The sequence below is a fragment of the Sturnira hondurensis genome, unplaced genomic scaffold (assembly GCF_014824575.4).
Source record: "Sturnira hondurensis isolate 20B ecotype Veracruz unplaced genomic scaffold, ASM1482457v3 Scaffold0020489, whole genome shotgun sequence".
In the NCBI taxonomy this organism is placed as follows: Eukaryota; Metazoa; Chordata; class Mammalia; order Chiroptera; family Phyllostomidae; genus Sturnira; species Sturnira hondurensis.
The window spans coordinates 2,999,894-3,015,185 of NW_028093120.1; the positions used below are offsets into that span (position 1 = coordinate 2,999,894).

A 15,292-nucleotide genomic window follows, 5' to 3' on the forward strand; every position below is an offset into this window, starting at 1 on the left:
ATTACACAGCATTCTTCAGAAATTATATTGTCCCTAAAAAGAAACGTAGATTTTTACACCCCCACTCCCCAAGCTAAAAACCCTCCAAAGAAGTGCTGTCCAAGTAAAATATAATGCCAGCCCTAGAAGTCATTGCAAATATTCCATTAGCCATATTATGACAATAGAAACAGTTAATTCAGAATGGCTACTGTGATCTTTCTGGATGAGAAATACAGGCACCCATGTTAGTCCTAAGGACTGGCTAAAGCTGGAGTTCAGGCCTTTAGTTAAAGCTTTAGAAGGGAGACCTCAGGTTTCAACAACACATGTTGGCAAAATGTTTGATGTTCCACCAGCCTTACCTAAAGCTCCCAGAAAGGCTTTTGGAACTGTCATCAGAGCTACAGAAAAATCAGTAAAGACTAGTGGACCTCTCAAGCAGATACCACCTTTTCTGCTAAAAAGATGATCCAGAAGACTAACAGGAAAAAGCTCTGCTGCTGTTCAGATGGCACCTACCCAGAAATAGAAAAGTTCTTTCCCTTCAATACTCTAGACTTTGAGAGTTTTGACCTGCCTGAAGAACACTAGATCGCCCAGTTTCAGTTGAACAGAGTGCCTTTCATGATCCTCAGTGAGGAGAGGAACTTGAAAGGCTGTTACACCTCGGTCCCCCTTTACCTCTGAGGATGCCCCCCCGCCCCCACCAGTGGGAGTCTGATGCATTGCAGTCTCTCTCAAGCATTCTGTCAGCTCTGGATGTTGAATTGCCACCTGTCTGATATGACATAGAAAGTTAGTTTCTTAGTGCTTTATAGTTTGTGTGTATGTATTAAGAGTTTGCATTAGTATAGCAATTCTTTAACAAAAAATAAGAAATGTAGATTCCTTCTATAATTAGTAACTTCACATACAAATAATGGGAATGCATTTAAAAGGCTGAGAAATAATGTTTTTGCATTTCTTGAGATGCCAAATATAAACAGTTAAATATTTGAGAAAGATTTTAGTGTCTACGTCCATCAGTGATATTTGCCTGAACTTTTCTTTCTTTGTTATGTCTTTATCTGGTTTTGGGATTAGGATAATGCTGGCTTCATAAAAAGAGTTTGGGAGTCTTCCATCTTCTTGTATTTTTTGGAATAGTCTGTGAAGGATAGCTGTTTTGGAAAAGGGTTTGATCTCCAAAATATGTAATGAACTCACAGGACTCCACTCCAGGAAGACAAACAACCCAATTAAAAAATGGACAAAAGACCTGAACAAACACTTCTCCAAGGAGGACATACAGAGGGCCCAGAAATATTTGAAAGGATGTTCAGTATTACTAGCCATCAGAAAGATGCAAATTAAAACCACAATGGGATACCACTTCCTGCCAGTCAAAATGGGCATAATAAGCAAATCAACAAACAAGTACTGGTGAGATTGTGGAGAAAAGGGAACCCTAGTGCACTGTTTGTGGGAATGCAGACTGGTGCAGCCACTGTGGAAAATAGTATGGAACTTACTCAACTAAAAATAAAACTGCCTCTGGACCCGGCAATTCCACTACTGGAATTATACTCTAAGAATCCTGCAACATCGATTAAAAAGAACCTATGCACCCAAATGTTTATAGCAGCACAAGTTATAATAGGCAAGTGCTGAAAATAGCCTAAGTGCTCATCAGGAAATAAGAGGATCAAAAATCTGTGGTATATTTACATACACAATGGACTACTACTCAGCAGAAAGAAGGAGCTCCTACCCTTTTCAACAGCATGGATGAAACTGGAGAGTGTTATGCTAAGTGAACTAAGCCAGGTGAAAGACAAATACCATATGATCTCATCTATAAGTGGAACTTAATCAACAAAACAAACAAGCAAGCAAAATAGAGCCAGAGACATGGAAATAAAGAACAAACTGACAGTAACCAGAGGGGGTGGAATGGGGAAAAGAAGAGGAAGGGTCATCAAGGAACATGTTTATAGGACCCATGGACAAAGCCAAAGGGGGATAAGATTGATGGTGGGGGGTGGAGAAGGGGAGAGTGGTGGGAAAAAAATACAAACAACTGTAATTGAACAATAAAAAAAGAACCAGAAAAAATGAATTATAGTAATTTCACCTTTTAGTCAAATCATGTTATTGTCTGTCTCATTATTTAGCCATTTCAGCTAACATACAGTGAAACCTAATTGTATATTTACTTTTTATTTTCCTAGTGACTGAATGCTTTGAATTGTTCTTTCTTTTTTAGCTTTCAATAACTCCCCTCTGATGGATCGATCATCTTCTGCCTATGGCAACTGTCTTCATATTCCAGTTTTAAATTTGTTCACAACTCAATATGATTGTCTGTCATTAGTATTGGTAATAATTTAATTATTATTTTGAGTGATTTTAGTAAGTAAATACAAGTTCAAACAAAAATTTAAAAAATGACTTTGACTTTCTTTTTGCTCATACCCACAATTCCTTCATGCATTTATTTTACATAATATTAACAAATATTATTTATAAGGGAAGCAGCTTTGTTTTGTTTTGTTTTTTCCTGAAAGACTATGGGTTGTATACATACATTGGAGTAATGTGATTAATACAGAGCTTCCTGAAACTTTAAAATAAATGTAGGATGAGTTCAGGAAGTTGGAAAACAAAAGATTGGGGTCATAGTCTTTGTTTATACTTAAATAAAATATTCCAAAAGGTAAGAAGGCTGTGATGTAGTCAAATGATAGAAAAAATACCCATATTTGATATATTTATTGATATAGTATGTGTGAGGATAAAGGAATTGAGAAATCTGGAAAATTGTAGCTTAGAATAGTATATATGACACATACGCACTGTGGCTGCACCTTAGTAGATGGGTGAAGAAATTAATACCAATATAATTTAAAAAAATGGAATTGTAGATTGGTTTATGATAGGAGCTAGGCCAAAGGGACTGAAATGGAAAAATCCTATTCTGTCTAGAACTATTAAACTATCATTAAGACTGGTTCTAGCATTCTAACTATGTTCTCTACTGTGCTTTGCTCTGATTCTTGAGAAATAAACTTTATAACATGAAAACTCAACACATTCCCATTGAATTTATGAATTGCTTTATGTGATATATGTGGCTTGTTTGCTGACAGTTACCTATCTAGCAGATATTTAATTTAACTCTCCTCTGATACTCTATGTCCAAAGAGGTTCCAAAGAATCTGTCCAGTATTGGCATTTGAAGTCTTTCATAAAATAGTCAAAGCAAAGATATAATGACTTAAATCCCTGAAAGTTTTACACTTTAAATACTAAGGTATTCAATAGAGCACAATTACCATAATTTTTTTTTAATTTTTAAAAATTTAATTGTTCAAGTACAGTTTTCTGTTTTTTACTCCCATCCCAGCCCTCCCCACCCAGTGCTCCCCACCTCCTTCCCATTTTTACCCCCCTTAGTTGTTGTCCACGTGTCCTTTATACTAGTTCCTGTAAATCCTTCTGCTTTCCCCCTGGAATTCCTTCCCCTCTCTGCTCTGGTCACTGTCCACCTGTTCTCTACTTCAGTGCTATCTATAATGCACACCCATATTTTTGTCCTAAACTTCGAGGAAAAAAATCTGTCATTTTAATTTTTTAATTCAATTTTTATTTACTTATATTTAGAAACAAAACTGATGACCATATTCCAGAGTATTATTTTGCATATGAATATTGTTTTTTCTAGAATTATACTTTTAACACATAAGCATACATAATACATTTAAAATATTTATATAGCTACAAAATTAGCACTGCCCATGTATAATATGCACTCTTATTTTTCCTCAAAAATTTGGTCATAAAAGTGTGTATTATACATGGCAAAATATAGATATATATGTTTTATATAGGTATATGCTTGTCAATTTACTAATATATAATAGTTCTGTGAAATAATTCAGATGTTTGATCTCTTAACTCAGAATTACCTACATTATTATTATTTACTTTTATTTCCATTATTGTAATTTCTTAGTGCATTTTAAATCTATATTAGGGACTCCTATTTTGTTAGAGATTTTTTTTTAAATGGTATCTGATAAGGTGTAAAGAATATTTTCTAATGGTAAGAACATTTGAAAGATATTCCATAGACTTGTTTTCCCTCCTTGGGCAAAAGTAAATGAAACCATAAGAAAAAAAATACTCCAAAATAAAATTATATTATAAATATTTAGTGACTGCTTAGATTCTAAAATATCTGGAATTTTGTTTGACATCACCAATGACTTCCAGAGTACGAAATGTTGTTTTTTTTTAATATTGGCATTAATTGAATATATGTCTTCCTCTGAGTTTGTCTGCCACACTTTCATATGTAATTGAAACTACTCTCAGATTCTTGAGTGTTATCAGCAAAATGATAATAATAATGATAAAATAAATAATGCAATGCACCATACGGAATAACATGAATCTGTAGGTAAAGGTTAGTGTTTCTATAACGTCAGCCAGTGTTTGCAGGAAAATGTTTATTGCCACCTGCTATTGGTATATAATTAGCTGTGATTGCAAACACGTGCAGATATAATAAGTTCTCTGCTGAAAGTTTAATATTATTTTGGTATTTTATTTATTAAAAATGTGGTGGATGATAAAACAGCTCAATTAAATGAGAAAAAGCAATTTGAATACACACAGATATTGCGAAGAAGTCTAGATTTTATAGTATCTTAGCAAAAAGTTCTTTCATTATCAGTGTAAGAGATTCTACTATAGTTAGGTTCTCACACTTGAGGACCTGGGAAAACTCACGAATTAAACACAAGTGGAGATTTTCCTTCACATAATGCCATAGCTATTTATGCCAGTGTTTCTATTTTAAGCAAATATGCTCCATAAGATGACAGAATCTTAAAAAGAACAAACAAAAACTAGGCAATTATTAAAGATTCACAATAAAATTTTGACTCTAGTAATGAAGTAAATCTCTCTTGAGTTTTCTTGTTTGTATATGTTTCCTATACTTAATATAATAATAGCATTATGACAGCTGAAAAATTACCCTACTGCACCACTATCTTTTCCATTTTTTTCCTTCAAACTTTACATAAATACTCTCAGAGGAGTCCAATTTTTAGCTATTTTTGAAATGGCAACATTTCAAAAATCCTAGAGCTTTGTCCTTCTGGGCTAGATATTATTCTCTAAATAATATGATTCCAGTGAGCTGGAACAATCCCGTGCAGCAGATATTTTAGCAAATAGACTATTTCCTGAAGCACAGTTAGAAATGCATCTAGCTGTCAGGAAAATCCACAGAGATTATGTCCAAGGTTTTATAGTGTCTATGCGCCCCTGTTCTCTATGCCCAGGTAGATGAAGATGTATCATTTCTGGTATCTTCTGGTTGTTAACTGCACCTTCTTGCTATGGCTAGAAAAGTGAAAATTCAGTAATAAGTGTTTTCGATAAGAAGTTAGGGTGCTACCCAATGGACATTTTTAATTGAATTCTTCCTGGCTTTGGTGAAATGGGCTTAAATAGCCATATGCCAATGGATTTCCTCTAAATATTGAATTTCCTGAGATTAAAGATGTTTAACCACAGAACAGGTGATCATTTAAGTTGATCTTTAATTGAACTGCAAGCACTTGACCTACAACTAGATGAACTTTAAAGATCTTTCCAACACTAACAGTTTATCTGTATTTGGAATGCTACTCAACTGTCCCATAAGGGAGACACTTAGAAGAGAAGCAAATCAGTGCATACTAGAAATTAATTTTCTCTGTGTGATATCAAATATAGTTACCTTATTTATTGTTTCAACAAGTTATTGAATTCCTACTATGTGTCAGTGTTGTATAAGGAACTAGGATTATACCTGTAATAAGATACACATTGTCCCTAACTTTGTGTAACTTAGATCTAATGAAGAAAATTGATTTTAAAGACAATTTTATAATCATTAATTGATTATGTTTATGCTAATTAAAATGTCAAAAATAGGCTGTATGGGTATCTATTACAAAGGGACCTGATTTTCTTCCTTGAGAATTAGGGAAGGCTTTTCCTGGGTTGAGGACGTTTCAGCTGAATGCTGAAATATGAGTTAGGAGGTATCCAGGTAAATATGAGAACAATAATCACCACAAAGATGCCAAAGTAACTAATGGAAGTCTTTTGGTCAGGCAAAAACAAAACATAGTTGAATTGGGTGGGGACTTACAGATATAAATACTAATGGAAAGTCATATACCAAGGACATCTGTCCCATATATATTCCATATGGTTCTCCATAAAATATAACATCTTGCAAAGCAAAAAGCTTGAAATAAAAAAGATATATACTTGAGTGTTACCAATTCTTTTTACTAGTTCTGTTGCTTTGGGAAATACCTACCGGGTCTCACATGAATTAAGGTTTAAAATAGACTTTACAGGATTGTCGTTTAGAGATAATTTGAGTAAGATTCTTTAACAGACAGAAAGTGTTTGTACAAAGTTGATACCATTAATGGGACCATCACTAATATCACTTAATGTCAATACGTCTCTTTAGAGCAGTACATGAAACTGAAAGTTGGAGGAACAGCTTACTTCTGCTTTTCTGTTTTTGAGAAATTTCAAAATTAATTTATTTTTGAATATTTGAAATCCTTTTTCCACATGACCGGTACACACAGGTAATGTTCTCACATTTTTCTGGACTCCATATTCTTTGTTATTGTACAAACTACTCTTTCTAACCGGGATGAGCAATGAGATTCCTTGTCCTTGAGGGGTATATAGAGAGGAGGAAGGCAGGAAAGGTCCTGGCATTCTGAACCCTGAGTGATTTTATAAAACTCAACCCTCTTATCCAGCTGTTGTTCAGTGGCTTATTTTGTAGAATGCAAGTCTGCTTTCATAATAGACATAACACTATACACCACTAGAGGCCGTGAGACACTTCAGTAAATGAACAGACCTGCATACCAATTAGCACCTTCTACAGCAAGCAAGGCTGTGATGACAACTGGAGCGAATAAATTTTTCAGTGAGGTTTTCAAATCTGGAAGGAGGAAAATGAAATATAATATTATATATTCTTTTTATGTTTGAGCTTCTATGGAAATAACTTTATATGTTGGTAAAGGATTATAAAGCAGTTTCAAACTATGGATTGATGACAAGTACAGTTTTTCTTATGAGAAAGTGAGAAATAATATGTATTTCTTGTAATCATGGAGTAAGTTAAAATGAATAATACAGTTGTATTCAGCCTTAAACTGGTAGCCCATGAGACAAATAGTTTATAAAATTATAACAATTACAAGAAAAACATAGAATCAAGTAATAGAAAAAAAGCACATGTTTTTGCAAATTTTTATTTTGTTATTTGAACTTCTGTATGTTAAAAAAGTTGCTTTCAATAAAATAAACATGTGTATAAACATGATACATGTGCAAATGAGTGCAAAAATTTAATTCTAAATCTTTGACTAACTTCTGAGTCTCAATTTTAAATTTACCTGAAGGCGTATTTGTAACTACTTGATTTTCAAAGCTTCAAATTAAGTATGCTTTAATTGTGGTGATTATATTTTCATCTTGAAATGACATTTTGCTGACAATAGAATGTCCATGAAGACAAGCAGGGAAACCTATTCCTAAATTCATTAAATTTTCCACATCAAGAGAAAATATAACTTATAGTAGGATCTCAGAGGTAGGCTGGAGAAGGATATTTATGGGGGGGTTTGGTGTCGTTTGTCTAGACTCAAGTAACTTAAAGCAGGTGTTTTATAGTGGGGAGCTTGTTTTTGATGGAGAAGGGGGTATGTTGATGGGCAGTTGTGAGTGTTTCAATTTTATGGTTTGCGTTTGTATTACAGAAATATAGTTTTCCTATTTTTCTCCTTTCCCCTTCACACATGAATTTCCAAAGTTTACTTATTCCGTTCTTTTTAAATTTTCTTGTCTCCCAGAATCTATATTTTAAGACAAATTTTGTTTTACTTATGCACCTTTAAGGTGTTGTTGCCCTTAAATTATGCCTGTTTCTTTAAATAATACATGTTTTATAGTTTATTCTTCATAGTCTGTTTCTGCTCGGACACTTGTAGCTTTCAGATTTAGTTTGGACTTAATCATTCTGACTGACTTTTAGTATCAGAATTGAACACCTTAACCAAAGTTATCTTGTCTTTTGCCCACAGTTACTGTTTTATTTTGGGTTTTGTGTGTTTGGGTGTTGGTTATTTTTTTGTTTGTGTGTTTGTTCATTTGGTTTGTTTGCCTTTGCTTATTATCAGGTCTTATGATGAAGTGCATGTGGGCATATGCACTAATGATTGTGCACAGGGATTTGATGATTTTTCTCTTGTTACAGTTATTTTTAATTCTAGGCACAGTTTTTGTTTTATGTGAGGATACGGTTTCTGTGTAGATTTCCTTATCCTTTTTGCTGTTTATGTTACTCTAGAGGAACAGCTTTGGCTACTGCTATTGTGTTTGTCTAACCAAGGTGACTTTCTTCAATATCTTTTCTAAAAGACAAAGTGTCTGAGTTATATGGCATGGGTAGCCTGCTTTAGAGAATAAGAAAGGAAGGCAGCATAGTTTGCAATAATATTGAGTATATCACATAAGTCCTTTGTAGTACTTTTCATGGGTACCAGAATCCAAGTCTAAAATCAGGAAAAACACTGAAACTCACAGGTAGCCATGTTGAAACTTCATCTACTGAGATTGAAGAAATGCCAATGGAGGGGCATCAAATGGCCTCAAGGACCAGAGGTGACACATCTAAGCAAAGAAGTTCATGTGTGTTGAATAGCGGAACTAATCTGATATTTTTGATGGCTGTTGGTTCTGCATTTCCCTCTGACTGAGATTGATGGCAATGATACACTTTTTCATTAAGTTATAGGATTTTCAAAATTCCTTAATGGCAGTGTGACTGAAACTGGGTGCTGCTGTAACTGGAGGTTAGAATCCCCAGGTTGAGAATTCAAAAATCAATTGTCTATTACTCCCATCCCAACCCACCTCCCTGAATTTCCCCCCTCCCATGTCCACCCTTCTTAGTTATTGTCCATGTATCCTTTATATTTGTTCCTCTATTTGTTTTCTATTGGTACCATATGTTTGCTCACTTCTTCCTCTTTTAATGTCCATTTTTAGATTAACTGAATATCTTTGCGGTATCTATTTTATCTATTTTTAGTAATTATAATCTATAACATATAATCATTTTATTGGTTTCTTTTTTAAGTATATTATTCATTTAAAATTTAATGTAATGTACCTGCAAATGTATTATATTACTTCCAGAATAATGTAAGAATATCAGAATATCTTAATTCTCTCTATTCTTTTGACAGTCATACTATTGTTTTTAAACATCTTACTTCTGAATATGTTATAGACTTTACAATACATTGCCATTTATTTTTACTTTCATTATTTTATAAAGTATAAAAAATTGTTATATTTTTCAGTGTTCTCCATTTATTCTTAGTTAGACTTCCTTTTGGTATAATACATTTTTTGCCTGAAATAATTCCTACTAAATTTATTTTAGTGGAGGTTTGCAGGTGATGAATTAGCTTCTGTTTATCAGAAACCATTTTAAAAATACATTTTCATGAAGTATAGATTTTTGTATGACAGCTTTTATATTCCAGCACTTCACTTCCAGAAAGATTTTAAATGTCTCCTGCATTACTGAATACGGATATATCTGCTATCATTCTGATCTTTGGTCCCTATATTTAATTTGCTTTCCCCTTCTAGCTGCTTTAAACATTTTTCTTCATCACTGGTTTTCAGCAATTTGATCATAATATAACACATGGTATAGTTTTCTTCATATTTATTCTGTTGGGGTTTTATTGACTTTCTCTAATATGTGAGTTTATTTTGTTAAACTAATTTGGAACTTCTTTAGCTATTATTTCTTCAAGTACATCTGCTCTTCAATTCCCATCCCAATGTGGATTATATGCATATAAGGTCATTTGTAGTTTTCCACAGATCTGGGAAATGGATGCTTTTTCCTTAAAATTTTTTTCATTGTGCTTAATTTTGGATAGAAACTAGGGCTATGTCTTTAAGTTTATTAATGTTGTTTTCTTCAATATCTGATGCTCCATTAATTTCATGTTAGAATTTTTTTACCTTAGTCCTTGTAGTTTATATCTCTCAAACTTGGACTTGTTTTTTGTTGTTATTGATATATATTTTTTTCTGTGCAATAATTTTAGCTTTTTCTATAGTTTTTTGGACAACTGAAAGTTAGAATATATGTTTTATTTTCCATGTTCATTACTTTTACCAACTGTGTAATATCTGAGTTGATTAATTTCTATCTTCACAGTGGATTCTATTTTGCTGCTTTTTAAAAAATATTTTACTTTGCTCGGTGGTATTTTTGCATTCTTAATCATATACTTGTATTTAAGTATGGTGCACATTTAAATTACTTGGAAATAGTCTGAGACTTTGTAGTATTTATTTTAAGCAACATTGGTAGAACTAGAGGATTTAGTCCAAGGCTAATTTTGTATCACTGCTGGCAAATTCCACTTAATGATTTGTTTAACATTCTGTGATTTATGAAATTTTTTGGTTGTGCATGTTGGGAACAGAATCTAATCCTAGCCCTGTGTTACCTGAGGGGATGCCTCCCTCTAATTCTTTTGGACATTTCTTTCCCTAACTTTGTGTAGATTCTATGCACTTGCACTGATTATTATTCAGATAGAAACTCAAGGGTAATCCTCTTCAGATCTCTGGAGCCCCCTCTCTGTGGAGCTCTATTTTCATGGGCACTTTGCTTTATGAACTTATCATTTTTAGACTTTCTTTATCAATTATTACAGTGGGTTATGAAGGTGTCTACATTTGTGAACTTTATTATCCTACCTTACCCTAATTAAATTGAAATTCATTTCAACATATATTGACTACTGTTTCTTCTGTAAGACCTCATGAGAATGTGTACATGCCTATCTCATACTCAAATGATGATATCTACCCTCCAAGGCACAAATACACCCTCAAATAATCCCTTCCTTACTGCAATCCATGTTTTCTACTTTCTGAGTTCTGCCAGTTCCAAGTAACTGTTGAAGGGTAAATTATACTTTGCTCAGTAGACAACACATTAATTTTGTCTGAGTACACTTCTTCATTTTAGCAATCTCTCTTTGCTGTGCACTGTAGAGAGAGCAGAGCCTGGAAAGCTGAAATCACTTTTGCTAGATCTGCACTGATGCTAATGTTCTGCCTAATTAGATGCTCTTAGTTTTAAAACGGAGTTGATTTTGAAGGGGTAAAAATCTTGAGGAGTCTACTTGATTGTATTATTCTTAGTAGGTGAAAGAAGATTTGGTGATTTTTTATATATCACTGTTTTTATTATTTATCTTTTGACTCATTGTGAGAAAATCACAGTAAGCCTTTCTGGGAGGTTTCACTTCTGTGTTTTATTTTTTGAGAGCTGTTCCTGGGTGCTTGATCTAGTTTTTATTTCCTTAGTCCTTCCCCTAAGTATGTAAAGCATGAAGAGATTATTCCCAATATGAAGAGTTGCTCCCCAGAATACATATTCTTTAGCTTTACTTGACTCATTAATGGAACTCTTACTAACTGTCCCTAACATCACTGGACAGGCACTGGAACTACGACAAAGAAAGTTTGTTGTTTTTATTTAAGAACTGTGCCTACTACTCATCAGATAGATGAACTTAAACATAGCTTAACTTCTTTGAAATTCTTTTACATTTTTCCTTATATAAAATGTATTGTTTTTAAATCAGGCTGTGTATTTACTTCTACGGGACAGCACATAGGAATTGCCTAAGCAATACTTGATGTGTAAATGTCACACAAAAATGATTTATTTGCCACAAACACTAAAGACATCTTCCTAAGCAAGATGAATTCATAAACTGAAGATCTTTTGTAATATTAAAAGCCAAGAGCCCTTACAGTCTAGACAAAATTGTAGACATAAAACCTTCAAATCACCAGTGTGAAGAAAGAAACCCTCTGAAAGAAGGCGAAAAGCAGGTACAATGCTTTGAATGAGCTAAACAATGGTCCAGCAAACAAACAGAAGAAGGTAACTTATGACTATTATGTCCTGATTTACAATCTAGAAACAGAAGGCTGCTGAGGGACCACCATTTTCTCCAGATTAAATAAAGATCTTATAATTACACTAGCCAAATCTGCATACTAAACATAAACGGAATGACTATCTGTTAAACAACTTAACAAACCCTAGAGTTGTCTAATATTATAGACAATATGTCTGAAATACAATAACAGAAATGCATATTGCAACAAAAAAACAGGAATCACAACTTAAGAGAAACAACTGACACCAACATTGAGATAAATCACATATTAAGATCATCTGAAAAAGCTTTCAAGGTGGCCATTTAAAAGTTCTTCAATTACAAATTATCTTTAAACAATAGAAAAATAAATCTCTGCAAAGAAACAGAAATTATGAAAAAAGAACAAAACAAAATTATAAAATAAAAAATAAACCATATGCTGAAAAGTATGTTGGATGGGCTTAATGTTAGAGTGATAATAAGAGTCAAAAAAGAATTAATTTGAACATAGATCAATGAAATTTGACCAATATGAATGACAGATAAAATGACAATAAAAAAAATAAACATAGCTTCATGAATCTGTGAAATCATAACACCAATTATTTCTACCATCAAATTGCTAGAAAAGAAGATAATGGGTCATAGACAATATTCAGTTAGGTAATAGCCAAACTTTTTTAAATTTGGAAAAAGACACAATCCTACAATCCTACCCAATCCTACAGAAGTTAATGAAAACCCAAGTGGTAGGAAAACCAAACAAATGTATACCAGCCATGCCAAAATTAAATGCCTAAAACTCCAAAACAAGATGAAAACCTTGAAAGCGTCCAGAAAACAAGGACACATTACTGCAGGTGAAACACCAAATAACAAGAGATATCCTACCTGAAACCAGAAAAGTCAGATAGGCCCCGATATTTCTCAAGTTCTTAAAGAGATATGTCTCAACCCTGAATCCTATATTCAGTAAAATTATCTTTAAGGAATAATAAGATAATAAAGACAGTGTCAGACAGGGGATGTTGTCTGCCTGTAGCACATCTATCTTTAAAGAATGGAAATTTCTTTGAACATGAAAGAATTGATTTTTTAAAATGTACATGAGACATCAAGTTCTGATTAATGTGTAAGAAACTTAGAAGTCACCACTGCATCTTAACAAGTGAAAAAAAAAGAACAAAATAAAAAAAAACTCTTCATAGATCAGAAAGATAATGCCAAAGGGCAAACTGCACCCCCTCCCCACAAATTAGAGAGACAGGAAGATACAAATTTTACAAATTATTAGAGGAAAATTTAGCAGAAGAGAATATTACTAACAGGTGCCTCCATGTGAACCAGTGCTGGGGTAAGAAAAAATGAACAGTTTAAAAATTTCAGGGAGAAAAGCCAGTGTTACAAGTCCTTCCTAACAATAAGTTGAAAAAGCTGAACAAAGTGGAAAAACCAGCTCTTCCAGGATCTGCAAGAGGTGAGGACACAGGGCAAATCATTGCCTTCAAGATGAAAGAGACAGGCAAACAGAGCCATGGCTTCCTGGAGCAGACCCACGAGTGGCTACCACCTAATGATTCAGGAACAGGATAAGGAAATCTGAACTATAATTGACAAATTGCTGCTGTTTCAGAATAGAAAACTCTGAGAGTTTAAATACCCAGGGGAACCCTATCAAAGAGGTTACCACCCACAATCCTATGAGATTTATCTGTAAGAGTTTGACCAGATACAGTAAATTTTAGAAAAACTGTCATCATGTTTCTGTCAGGAGGGGAAAAGGAACCATTATGAAACATACCAGAACACTCTATTCTTCTTCACCAAGGCCTGCTCTCAGGAGAAACTAGACAACCAAAGCCTGGCCTGCTGGGCTAATTATTGTCTGAGACTAACAGACCTGGGAAAAGGTTAATACCCAACACGAGTACTTTCTAATTATACTCTCCCCACCAAAAGAGGGAGAAAAATTGAGACTACTTAATGGAGTTCACAGTTTAGAGGCATTGCTTCATAAAGTACTGAAACCTAATCATGAGGAATTCTTTGCTGTTTTCTATGCCTCACCACCACATTACTAGTGGTTTATTTAGAGCAGTTCCTTTTGCCTGATGTATCTTGTCTGGCTATCAATACATTATAGAGCAAACCAAAAGACAAAACACACACACACACACACACACATACACACACACACATTTGAAGATCCTGAACAGGCACTAGGACCAGAGTTATATATGGTAGGGTTTGGGAATTATCGGACCAGATTTAAAAGCAAGGCATTCATGAAAAAAGAAGACAGCTTTCAAGAACAAACAGATAATGTAAGCAGAAAGAATGCTAGAAATACAAAACAGTAATAAAGCCAAAGCCTTTGGTAGGCTCATTAATAGACTGGACTCTGCAGGGGAACAAATCTCTGAGCTGAAGAATAGTATCTCACAAAAAAACCACACCAAAACTCAAAAGCAAAAAGAAAATAACTTATAAAACAATGTAATGAAATATCTACAGACAGTCGGACAGTTACAACAGTTGCGTAGCACATACATAATGAAAATACCAAAGGAAGCAGAATGAGAAAGGAAGAAAGGCAAAACTGAAGCAATGATATCCTAGAATTTTTTCATGTAAATGTAAGACAACAAACCACAAATTTAGGAATCTCAGGGAACACCGAACAGAATAATGAAAAAAAATTCACAGGGGCATATTATATTCAAACTCCAAAAAAATCAAAGATGGAAATGTTTTAAAAGTATTAAGAAGAAAAAATTACCTTACTTATAGAGTAGCAAAGGTAAAAACTATATCTCTCTTCTTTTGAAAAACAGGCAAACAAGATGATGACAGTGAAATATTTAAAATGTTGAATGGAAAAAAAACAACCTAAAATTCTGTACCCTCTAAAATTATCCTTCAACATTAATAGAGAAATAAAGACTTTCTCAAATAAACTGAAATTGGGGAATTTGTTGCCAGTAGATTTTCCTTTCAAGAAACATTTTTAAAAAGTTTTTTAAAGACCTCTAGCTGTGTGCCTCAGTGGGATAGAATGTTGTCCAGTAGACCAAAAGCTTGCGAGTTCAATAAGCTCAATTCCTGAGCAAGGCACGTACCTAGGCTGTGGGTTCCATCCCTGGCCGGGGCATATATGGGAAGAGACTGATCAATGTTTTTCTCTCACATGAATGTTTCTCTCTCCCTCTCTTAAATCAATAAACATATCCCCAGGT

At 33.7% G+C, this 15,292-nt stretch overlaps 1 pseudogene; it reads left to right on the forward strand.

Moving 5' to 3' along the window:
- Positions 1–205: 205 nt before the first annotated feature.
- On the forward strand, positions 206–832 carry LOC118975712 (securin-like; annotated as a pseudogene).
- Positions 833–15,292: the final 14,460 nt, after the last annotated feature.